The sequence below is a fragment of the Hyalella azteca genome, unplaced genomic scaffold (genome assembly GCF_000764305.2).
Source record: "Hyalella azteca isolate HAZT.00-mixed unplaced genomic scaffold, Hazt_2.0.2 contig14130, whole genome shotgun sequence".
Taxonomy (NCBI): Eukaryota; Metazoa; Arthropoda; class Malacostraca; order Amphipoda; family Hyalellidae; genus Hyalella; species Hyalella azteca.
Genome location: NW_025944025.1, coordinates 104,470 through 117,578, shown reverse-complemented (window position 1 = coordinate 117,578; position 13,109 = coordinate 104,470).

Genomic DNA, 13,109 nt, shown 5'->3' with positions numbered 1-13,109 from the left:
TCTAGATGTGTATAAGAGACAGTATGCAAGCAACGGCTTNTCTAGTGACAAAAATTTCCTTCATGGTAGTGGTGATCATCACCATTACCATCATCACCACCATCATCACCACCACCATCATCACCAACACCACCACCACCACCACCACCACCACCACAACCACCACCACCACCATCATCATCGTTGCATAGAAGCAACTGAACCAGTTACCGGCAGGGCCATTGGACCGCTACATTTCCCCCTGTGCCAGCTTCCTGTTTTCGGTCCTGGTTTGGCCGACGAAAAACATCCTGAAATCATTGACATCATTCCAGGGCCTATACTTTCAAAAAAAGTTAAGAGATCGTAAGTTCATCACCCAATCATTGACGGCCTTTCAAGCCGAATCCACCAATCATAGATAAGAAAATAGAGCGTAAGTACTTACGTTTACTTAACTTTTTTTGAAAGTATAGGCCCAGGACATCTGAAGATTGGGATCATTTCTGAAAGAAAAATGTATACGAGTTGCACTGCGCTGAGAGCTCGTATTTTTGTGCCAAAGAAATCCATCTGTGAAATCACGTAAATATATTTCGTTAGAAACGTCCAGATCTTGCTGCTAATTTTTTGCGGAATAACACGAATTTTAGTATTTTTTATACTCATGTTAAATTTTTCCAAGGCACTGGAAGCTTTACTTTGTATATTTCTTCGTAAAGAATCACTGAACTCCTAACCCAGTGTCTCATTAGCAACTTATTACAAACCAATATAAATTCAGTAGCATTTACAAATCCGGTTAGAGTTTTTGAGTAAAAGATACTATAGATGTCAAGCGTTACAATAAATAAGGATGCTTAACGCATCACTTACACATGCATATCATATTCAATATCCAGGTGAATACTACTTTTCATATATATCTTCAACATGGCATGTGTTGCAACACGTCTAAGAAATATGTAATCTATTCGTGTATATACAGAAGCGGCAATAATACGAGGAAATTGAATATTCTCAGTATTAATTGCTGTATTGATTAGACTGCAGGAATAATTATGTATGAATAATAATAGGCATATATCCATTGAAAAATATTTTAAATAATAAATAAAAATCAATACACAAATATTAAGTTAAGATTCTTAAAATTGAGATGAAGTCAAAATATCCAAGGCTTTGTAACTTTCAGAGCAAAAGAGACGGGAAATTTTGGATTAGCCCAACTTCAAGAAGTAATGCTTTGAACGTTTACTCGAGGCAATAATTTATTAAACTCTACCTTCATGCTTCACTTGAGCCAGTAATGTAACGTCAAGAATACCAGCCAATGTCTGAAATCTCAAATATTGTCTGCATTGTCGGTTCGTATGCAATATGGAGGCATGATACAAATAAAACTTCAAATGCAATATGGAAAAATGGCAGGCCATCAAGAAGAGATCCCGCAATTCGCACAATGTCTGCAGAGGACCGTTATATGAACTCGCTTACAAACGACGTCTGCATCGCAATGAACATGCGCCTTAACCTTCTGTGCAATTTACATCACATATTCCTGCAGGATAATGCACAGGACCGCACGGCTGGGAATATTACAGTGTTTTGTGAAGAAATAATTGCTGTGATGAAGTGGTCAACCCAGAGCCGTGACCCGAAACATATTTGGTCCGTAGTGTGGAATATTAGTGTACAGGGGGCCATACTTTCAAAACTCGCTAAGTGAACGTAAGTACTTACGCTCTATTTTCTTGTCTATGATTGGTGGATTTGGCTTGAAAGGCAGTCAATGATTGGCTGATGAACTTACGATCTCATAACTTTTTTTGAAAGTATGGGCCCACTAGGCGAAAAAAAGCTTGAGATTATGTTTCTCGAAATCAATACTTAAATTAACTTAATCTTTAAGGTCTCCGTTACAGTAAAACGGAACATAATTTCCAATAAATGGAACAAACTAAACAAAATTTCAAATAAAACAGTTCAAATGTAATTCACTGTGACATACGAGTAATAGAAGTGTTTGATCAATAATAAAAAAGAGTAATAACTGTCGAATTTTCGAAGATTGATTAGATCCTGTGGTCGACGATATAGCTAAGCCATTGAAAATAGAAGGGATGTTTACAGATCATTATATTTAGCTATAATCGAAATAATCGCTTGTTTCCAGCCGTGCTCCTTAATATATGGACAAATCTGAATAAAACAGTTTTTTCAATTGAATTTTTAGTTAAATCGCTTATTATTATTCTTACGTTACTTGAATGTTACTACTTATTTCCTTTCATTGTTATAATTAGGTGTTGCCGTTGTTATCGTATTTGTTTCGTATATATCGTGTCGTATATCTATATCTTACATACACAACGAATTAATATGTAAAAAATAAATTACTTTATTTCCTTATGTACATTTATTCCCTTTAGGAACCATTTCTGAATTACTAAACAAAATGTCTTCTTCTATCTTCTCACGCGCCAAAAAATACTCTATCGCATTTTTAATTCCCTCTAACTTATGCCGCTAGACCTTAGTAATTTGCCTATTGTATTATCCAGGTTACGTTAAATAAAAAATCTAGAAAAAACTCCTTGAACTATAAATCTCAAGTGGCAGCTAGAACAGCTAAAGTAATGTTAATGAAGTTACACAAATGAGATTAGAACTCCAACGAAAACTTTATTAGATTACAATAACCATCTGCGGCGAGAAAAATTCAGCAAAAGAACAGGATTCCTCCATAAATGTTTTGAGTTTTAACCTGCAGACACAACAAAGCAAATGAGATGCGCATTTGGCCTAGAAATTTCAGGCGTTAGGAGCGTCCTGCCTATAGTTAAGCTTGCATAAATGTAGAATTCCATGTTCTAAAATACGGAATATTTCATGAATAGTTAAGTTCAATTGAGCTTCAGTACACGCGCTTCATGTTTTTTTCCATAATGTTACATTAAAACAAATTTCATTAATTTGACTTATATATAATTTGAGGTGATGAATAACGCAAATGACCAGATAAGTATTTTTTTATTTTCGAACAATTTTTTTAATATTATTATGCGAAATTAATATGATTTTTACTAGGTTATTTTCGTGCATAAAGCAATTTTATTACATAAATTTACAATCGCAGTTTTGTAGATAGGCTATACACAGTATGCTCTTCAAAAAATCTCAGTAATTTTGTAGATATCTTTTTCAAAAGCTCTTTGAATGATCTCAATTCCAGTCCTGCTGTAGTCTATTTGCTCCTAGATTTCGAAACATTGCAGGAATTTCTTTTTTTTAAGTTGAAGAAAGTCTTGCGGCAATCACCGCACTCGTTCTAATCAAGGGGCTCTACCGTCGCCAGTTCTCATCCGTCAAGCATCCAACCGTGACTAGAGGAGCGATTTCTTCTTATCTGCGCAGGTAAAGCGCTGACATTTTCTCTGCGACGTCTAAAATATTTCTACCGTGTATCCAAGGCCCTGCAGAAGCGATCACATAATGTGCCCATAAATGGATTGCTGCGGCTATAAAAACCTGGGCATGTGGTGAGAAGGAAAACCGCTCCTTTTACGGATCCGAAAACCGAGCTCTGAGAACATTATGGCGTCGTTGCGATTGGTTGTCAGTTCCAAAATGCAACAGATTTTTCCCTGGATCTGCATCAGTGTAATAATAGCAATAGCGAAGAGAAAAAGCAAATTATCATTGACGATTTCTCAAGCTCTTCATAATTTAGTATCCTTTCGAAATTTATGTATGCAGTTGAACTGAGAATTCGTGTAAGCCCAAACTATGACGTAGAGTTTTTGCAGACTTCACACGAACCTGTGATGATATTCCAGTGAATATATCGCATCAGACTCAAGATTTTTGAGGAAGTGATTCGTATTATTCGACGTTAAGAGCTGCCGGGAGTCGTAAAAGCGGCGAGGCTTCAGAGGCAAAAACAAGGACGCTGATCTTCAGTAATTCGCCGGTGGAGGCGCGCCTCGAGAACTCTACGATCCTTTGACCGGCTGCAGGGAGAACAATTTCCTTTGAATGGCGGTCGTAACGCGTCAAGNAAAACTCTATGATTTGGACGAAATAATTTGGGACACTATTGAAGCTAAATTTCTTCTTTTATTGAGTGAGCGAACGGTTCTGCACGGCGGGTTTATTTCCTCCCATCGCAGCAAATTTTCGTAACGTCTAAAAGTACGAGGCACGCCAGGATGCAGTCGTCCCTTCATTATCGTCAATATAATAGCCTATGAATGAAGTTTCAGCGGAACGACGACCCGAAAGAAGCACTACTTCAGGTCTTCGGCCTCCAGAGACGACACTGAACTCAAATGTATTTAACTTGCGTCCTGAATAGGAAGGAGCTTTTCGGAACAGAGATTTGCTTGCCTCGACTGCCGGCCGTACCAGGGGCCATACTTTCAAAATTCGCTAAGTGAACGTAAGTACTTACGCTCTATTTTCTTATCTATGATTGGTGGATTTTGATTGAAAGGCCGTCAATGATTGGCTGACGAACTTACGATCTCTTAACTTTTTATGAAAGTATTGGCCTAGCTCTCCTGTCCGACCGTGTGTTTACGAGTCCAGAGTGAACTGGAATTGGGTGACTGATTCGAAAAGCTCAAATCAAACGCACAGGAGGAATGCGTGAGAAAACTTGCTCTTAATGAATAGAAACGCATGAATTAACCGATAAGCTATCGAAAATATTGATTTCGGCTAAACTTTATATTTTAATTAAGCCAACCGCCTGGAATTGGAATCAAGAATCGATCGAGGGTAATTGATCCTAGGTAATACATATACTAATTTTTGTGAACCTTGGCTTGTAGGACCAAATTTTTGCGCCTGAATAGGAGCTTTTCGGCACAGAGATTTGCTTGCCTTGACTGCCGGCCGTACCAGGGGCCATACTTTCAAAATTCGCTAAGTGAACGTAAAAGTATTTACGCTCTATTTTCTTATCTATGATTGGTGAATTTTGATTGACAGGCCGTCAATGATTGGCTGACGAACTTACGATCTTTTAACTGTTTATGAAAGTATAGGCCTAGCTCTCCTGTCCGACCGTGTGTTTACGAGTCCAGAGTAAACTGGAATTGGGTGACTGATTCGAAACGCGCAAATCAAACGCACAGGAGGAATGTGTAAGCAAACTTGCTCTTAATCAATAGAAATGCACAGATTAACCGATAAGCTATCGAAAAGATCGATTTCGGCTAAACTTTATATTTCAATTAAGCCAACTGCCTGGAATAGGAATCATTAATCGATCGAGGGTAATTGATCCTTGGTAATCCATATACTAATTTTTGTGAACCTTGGCTTGTAGGACCAAATTTTCTGAAAGTACATGGGTACAATTTAAACTAAACAATTTTTATTTGCAGAAATCTGATTGGTGATGCCAATTGGTAGGCCATAAATACTTTGAAAATCTTCAAGTTTATAAATACGTTGCTATAATTTACCAATAATGTTGGTTCTTTCCATGGAGAAGCCCCTTTGAGAGAATTTCGTACGAGTTCACATGTATTATGCAAGAGCATCATGTAAAAACCGGGATGTTAAAGTTTTTGTAGACTTATGTGCTGCAATTATGCTGAAGTATTTTATCAGCGTTTTCCTCCTAAATCAGTCATCACAAATGGACCCATTCGCTCGGTAACGCATCTCGTAGACTCTACGATTTGGAGTTATAAGACCCTGTGGCTTCATCGTGCATCACAAATACAAGGATAAAGCAATTTCAGCACCACTGGCAGAACTGCCACTTTTGTCGTATTGTTGAGACAGAAGAATGGTGTTACAAATCATGCCGAATTCTGTAGAGAAATAAGCAAACGTGAGGCGAGTGTAGTCCATCTGAGTGACTCGCTACCGGCTGTCATTTATTTCTCATAGAAGTTGGTCGAATATCAACCGAGATTCATTTATTTCTTTGACGCGTAATTTACTATTTGATCTCGTAATTTAATTATTAAATTACAATATACAATTTTATATATTATCATAAATATTTAATTTTTTATTAATTTAATCCTGACTCGTAATTTACTGTTCAACCTGAAACCTTCTTATTGATTATTTTTCGCAAAACATTTTCTGTGTTGAATTCCAGCCTGGCAGCCTAGCACTAGCAAGTGCGCAACCATTCCAGGGCCTATACTTTCATAAAAAGTTAAGCGATCGTAAGTTAATCAGCCAATCATTGACGGCATTACAAGCCAAATCCACCAATCATAGACAAGAAAATAGAGCGTAAGTACTTACGTTCACTTAGCGAGTTTTGAAAGTATGGCCCCTAGTCATGCAGTGCAAGTCCGTATCCTGACGGTGATGATGGAGCAACTGCTGTCAGTATATTGAGTGATAAATCAGGCGATAACACACGCAGCTACATTATTTTATAGCTAATATTTCGGAACTTCTGAGGCAGCGACAATAAGAATTTATGAAGGCACGAAGACTTTTCGGCACTCTTATATTGGATGATACACAGGCGTTGCAGCTCTCAAGTAAACAAGCAATTTCGCTTTCAGGGTAACTTCGTACGAATGTTTCCCGATCATGTGTGAGGGCGTCGGGCAAATATGTATCCATAAACTAATGGCTGATTTTTTTTTAATTTCAAGGAAATAATCTCTTGTAATTTTAATATATATATTGCTGTTTGTTTGGGGTGCAAATAAACCTGTAAGAGCTGCTACAAGCCGACGCCAGATGCAGCTAAAGAACTTCTTTCTGATGTTCTCGGGAATCGATAGACTATTGCGCGTTAGTAGAAACTATGGAATAACTGAAATGATTTAATTCTCTTCATATTGCACAACGTGAATAGCATTGAAGCCTCGCTTCATGTTTGCATTGACAAAAATCGATTACGCAATTAATGTCCATCAACGAAGCCTGGCAAACGCACAAATACACAAATTATGAAACTTTATATGTTCTCTATGGCATAGCGCGATTTATTATTAAATAGCAGAGTTCGTTTCTCTCCAAATCAATCATTTTCACGGCTCGAAAAATTCAGTCGCGGCTCGCCAAGTAGATATATTCCATACTAGCTTACAGTTACATCAGGCATCAGCCATACTCACAAGATGGCAGCAATTAATTTCATATACAAAGAAGCTGAAAACCACCAGCTATAAGCTCTCAGGCCCAATGGTCATCCATCTGGCAGACCTGCGGCTTTAAGTCCACTCCAAGTGGACACCCTGCAAAGAAGAAGATGTACAGATTAAAAAAAGTGAGCTGGTCCCATCTTACCCCATTGGGGTAAGATGGGACCAACCAGGCTGGGGTAGGAAAGGACCAACTGGTAATTCTTATGAGTTATGCTACAAGGTTTTTAATAAAAGTACAAATCTGATAGTAGCTATTCAATATTATCCATCTAGAAACTCATTGTATCCCACACGGCACACTCAGGATGATGTATGTTTTGGTGCATTTTCCCGCGCATTTTCACTTTTTTTAAGCCATTGCTGTGCACAGTTGGCGCAATGTAATGAAAATTGATTCTCTTCGCGCACATGCTTGCGCAATCCCGGCCATCAATTCTACGTCGCGCTGCCGCGCACGAGCAGTTTGTGGAGGAACAGACGTAATACTCACATTACTCAGTACAGTATTATCATAAATATTTAATTTTTTATTAATTTAATCCTGACTCGTAATTTACTGTTCAACCTGAAACCTTCTTATTGATTATTTTTCGCAAAACATTTACTGTGTAGAATTCCAGCCTTGCAGCCTAGCACTGCAAGTGCGCAACCATTCCAGTGCAAGTCCGTATCCTGACGTTGATGATGGAGAAACTGCTATCAGTTTATTGAGTGATAAATCACGCGATAACACACGCAGCTACATTATTTTATAGCTAATATTTCGGAACTTCTGAGGCAGCGACAATAAGAATTTATGAAGGCACGAAGACTTTTCGGCACTCTTATATTGGATGATACACAGGCGTTGCAGCTCTCAAGTAAACAAGCAATTTCGCTTTCAGGGTAACTTCGTACGAATGTTTCCCGATCATGTGTGAGGGCGTCGGGCAAATATGTATCCATAAACTAATGGCTGATTTTTTTTTAATTTCAAGGAAATAATCTCTTGTAATTTTAATATATATATTGCTGTTTGTTTGGGGTGCAAATAAACCTGTAAGAGCTGCTACAAGCCGACGCCAGATGCAGCTAAAGAACTTCTTTCTGATGTTCTCGGGAATCGATAGACTATTGCGCGTTAGTAGAAACTATGGAATAACTGAAATGATTTAATTCTCTTCATATTGCACAACGTGAATAGCATTGAAGCCTCGCTTCATGTTTGCATTGACAAAAATCGATTACGCAATCAATGTCCATCAACGAAGCCTGGCAAACGCACAAATACACAAATTATGAAACTTTATATATTCTCTATGGCATAGCGCGATTTATTATTAAATAGCAAAGTGCGTTTCCCTCCAAATCAATCATTTAATAAAGAATAAACAATTCAATGCTCCTCTCTATTTTCATACGAAAATTTTCCATTTAAATAAAAAATTCTAGGGAATTCGAGCGTTGATTATAATTTATAATTAATTATTGCTGACATTTGCAATGTTATAAATCCGATGTCCAGCAAAAGTACTGCTTTTACATTTACTTCAAACTGACTTCTGGTACATGTGGGATCGTCTGACCCTCGATTGGTCTTGCCGATGTAACTTATATAACGAGTTGTACTGAGATGACAGATCAATTGATGATTTCATCCTTTTGAAAATACAGAAAAGTACAAATGAATTAGATGCCCATGGATATCTTTTTAACTTATCCACAGCTTGGTAAATGACTAATCCAACGAGCAGACCTCGAGCAATGAAGAACCATTTTTCTTCATCCGTCCGATAACCTTGAAGGCAAAAGCCCTCGGAAACGCATCGAAGGAAGCCGTAAGCACGGCCACCACATCGATGCCGATATGAACCATTAGGTTTTCTTGGGCCAAATCTTGTCTCATAATGAACATGAGGGCCATGCATGGGACGACTGAATGTCGTATGCGCCGTCCAATTTTCTCGGATCCCTAAACGAGATCGAGACAACGTGAAGGCCGCAGCTGCAACGCTCACCAGGAGTCGTCTGCCTCGGCAACTCCAATTCTTGTTCCTTTTTTCCGCTGTCAGTGCGCGTACTGTACGAATAATGTATATAAGGGAGGCCGGGCATCATGGCATGCCTTCAAACTATTTATTGCTCCATTACAAATTTGTGAAAATGATTTGAACATAATATACTGTTACTCGTACAACGTGGTTTGTACTAAAGCAATACTGAATAAATAGTTCAGTTACCCGGGTACCGAATCTCCTCGTCAATAACGAGTTGATTATAATACTATTTTATCTATAGCAACACTGGCCGAGTGCCGCTTTCAGAGGTATAGTGATTTAATTACGCTGTTAAAATAACGCTGCTGTCGTTAGTAGCGTTTATAGCAATACTTGCAGCCTCTGCTGATTCTAGCGTATATTGCAACAATAGAAATGCTTATGGTTGTTCCGCCCCTAGTGTTAATGTTAAATATTGCTATAGATGGCCTGCGTGACAAAAAACGGCTGGCTCGATGAAATGTTGCTGGAATACGCTTTCTTAGTAAGTTATCTAAAATCGAAAATAATCCTGGCGATTAATGTGATAAATATTATTTCTAATCATTTACTAGACTCTGACTGGGTACTGATAAACCATCGTGATGAAACCACCGCTTATTTTTAAACGGATTATAGGAAATCGCTATATACGTTTAATATTTTCAATCCATTGTGATTGATGACTTTTCTATTTATATTTAACCGGTAAATTATTCTTTTTATTGGGCACAATGAACGTCCAATATTTACACAAATCTGCCTTCAGATGTCATTTGCTTCTCAAAATTGACTACCAAATTTCTTTCGACTGCCATCTAAATTTGTGAACATTTCTCACTTCAAATTGCATTTAAGATCCATTTTCATCTACCACGATCTTCCCGTTGTTGAAGACCGATATGAACGAGAGGAGTACAGAGCCTCTTTCCTAGCAATTGCCAGAGAATAAATCACCAAAAATGAGCGCTATCATTGCCACGAGCCGCCATGAGCACCCAAAAGAGGTAATTATCAAACAGTAATGAAGCGGCAAATGTCAAAGAATAGTCAGCTTTGGCCCAATTTAGGCACATAAATTGCTTCAAGTGAGGCCGGCATTCGACCTGACTCTGATGCTTAAAATGCGTTTTCCTTTAACCTTTCTCGATATTCTTGCTAATTGTCCTCTGAGTCGTAATATTTCCTGATTCAATAATACATTCAATGCAATATTCGTACAAAACAGGTATTTTTTTCCGTGCGACAAGGTATTAGAAAATATCTTCAATAGATTAAATGCGGAACAAATATTCTAGAGATCAAATTCAAAATGCATCACGAAAGAAATTATTTTCCTTCATCTTTTCCAAGATTTCAATTATTGCAAGATTCGAAACGAAATTTTGTGATCTCGAGTGCTTTAATAAATTTTCAGCTGCAACATATATCGGACGATAGCTAATAGGTCTGTCTAGGAAGGAATCTCATCTTCTTTTCTTAATATGTAAGGGAATTAAATTCAAGTGAACTTGAGTCCAGCGCAAATTCTTGTAGAATAGTTTCTATTAATCTTTACGCGCCTCTGTGTACTTGCCTAGGATGTGTCATGATTTTCTCTTTTGTCTGCTTAATGTTACCCGGCATGCCTGACACGCCTTTGATGTTGAAAGATTCCAATCTACGGTCAGAACGAAAAATTGCGCTGAGATGGGCACGTTTTCTGATAGGGGCGCATGGCCAGCTCTAGTTTTGAAGGCTGGAAATTGAGAATATTCAGAGTAAGAATCTAGTAAGAAATGCTCTAGGAAGAGAATCATGGTTGATAACGACATATCGCAGTGTTGAACCAAGTACAAACGAAGTTGTTATATACAGTTGAACTTTTCCCGCCCAGAAGCACTCTCGTTGTTTGATGTCCTCCTTAAAATTTTTGTATTAATTTTGGAATATTTTGAATTGCTTTGCGCATTTTTACTCTACATATTTCATGTTTCGAATGCTCCAATACAGTTGAATAATTACCTGCGTTTTATTTTGTTATATTTATAGCTTACCGCAATGAATATGTCTTTCGCCCAATAAGCTGAGAGTTAGCTGCTTCAAATGATAGAATCTCAGAGAAAATCGACCATCTCGACCGTGAAGAGCAACAATCATCGTCAATACGTCAATGTAAAGGCACTCCTCATCCTTGAGGCCCAGAACGGTCTCCTTTTAAGGGAGAAACAAAAGCATTATTTTCTGGCCCTTTAGTTTCAATTCATCACTGGATTGGAAACACTGTGGTTTCGAATGGGATGGGACGGCTGTGGCTTTGGCCGGGATGGAACGGAAAAGAATCATTTATGATATGTCATACTGTTCGGTCATAAATGTATAATGAATTTTCGTTGCTAATGGCTTCATTAGAATTCACTTAATAATAAATCCTACTCGATTTGTTCTCCTCATTTAGCTTCTGCCCTTCAATTGAATTTATTTAGTTTTCGCCCCACACATATTTGTCCAAGGTTACACAGCCTAATGTCTGCACACAAAATTCCAGAGCTCGATTGAGCGGCCGGGATCTTCACGTTCAAATATTTTCAGGGCCACCTGGTTTAGCGTTTTAAACACTTAGAAACTCTTTAAACATAACCTGATCTTCACGTCACTTAGCTTGATTCAAGAGACCCATATTTTTTAGATGGAGCAACGAACAAGTTAAGTGGGTGCTCACAGTTTAGCTCACAGTACAGTGCAAAAACTCGATTTAGAGATGTACACTTTTTCGGTGTCTTAGTGAAAAGAAATATAGATTGTTCATTCTCCAAAAATTCCGTGTTAATGAGATTTGTGGGGATTAGCAAGAATGGAAAGGTCTTATAGATTTTTTAGTTGTACAATCAGGAGAGCTGCAAGTATTTCTACTAATAAATAAAAGATACGTAAACTTTTTTCGCAATCTACTGTCAGTGTCCTGAGTGTCCTCCACCACTTCCAGAAGTGGTGGTCATACCTTCCTGTGCGCTAGCACCCGGAGCAGGAATGTATAAAAAAAGCATAAAATCTATGTAAAACATAATATCAGTAAAGTGATTTTAAAATTTAACCATGATTCATATCGTCAGTTTTCAACATTTCAAAAAATTAAATCGCTCATTTGTGTGTCCGGAACAGCGGATTCTAGATCTTTGGAGGCCGTCATATACGTGATAAAATAATGAGATTTCTTTCGAAATAATTACCTATTTACCTAATGTTCTTAGCTTAAAAGTAATATAGTCAGATGGGGTAAGACAGGACCGAAATCACTAAAAAGCCTGTATCATCTATACCATGATTTGCAAGCACAAGGCGCTCATCTAAAATTCTAAAGTAATCTGTACAGAAAACTATGTTAGATGCAAAATGTCTGAGTTGTAGCTTAGAAGCCCATTGCATAACTTAGATAACTACACCTTGTGATAGGTTAAGGGTTTTTTAGTTATTCATGGTCATAGTGGCAAAGCAGAGAGTTTTTTAGAATTTCCCTCAAGTTCATTTTTGAGTCCTATAAGTAGACCAGTAAAGTATCATGGATACCAGCATTCATGGTGGCAATCCATAGGTTATTCAAAAGAACCTGTTCTTATGTCATTTTGAACCGATCAACGCTTCTTTACGGACCGATCGTAAAACACCTTCACCGGCAAAAGCTTTTGCACTTCTGAAGAAAGTCAGCTGACAGCTACACTGGCCGTGGGGCGTGGTGGACCGAATTTGAATTTGAATGCATCCACTTGAAATCCTATCGACTCATTCGACTGTATAGTATACAACTTACAAGTCATAGAGCCTAAATTTTAAATATCTCTAAAAAAATTTACGTTTCTGCATGTATTATAATGCTGTTAACATTAGCAAACTTTGAATTATCTCTGATGCAAGAAATACTTGCTTAAATCATTTTATTTTCAATATAAGCGACTGGATGCAACAATCGGTTCGCAACAAGGAACATAGCCTTGACAGCAGT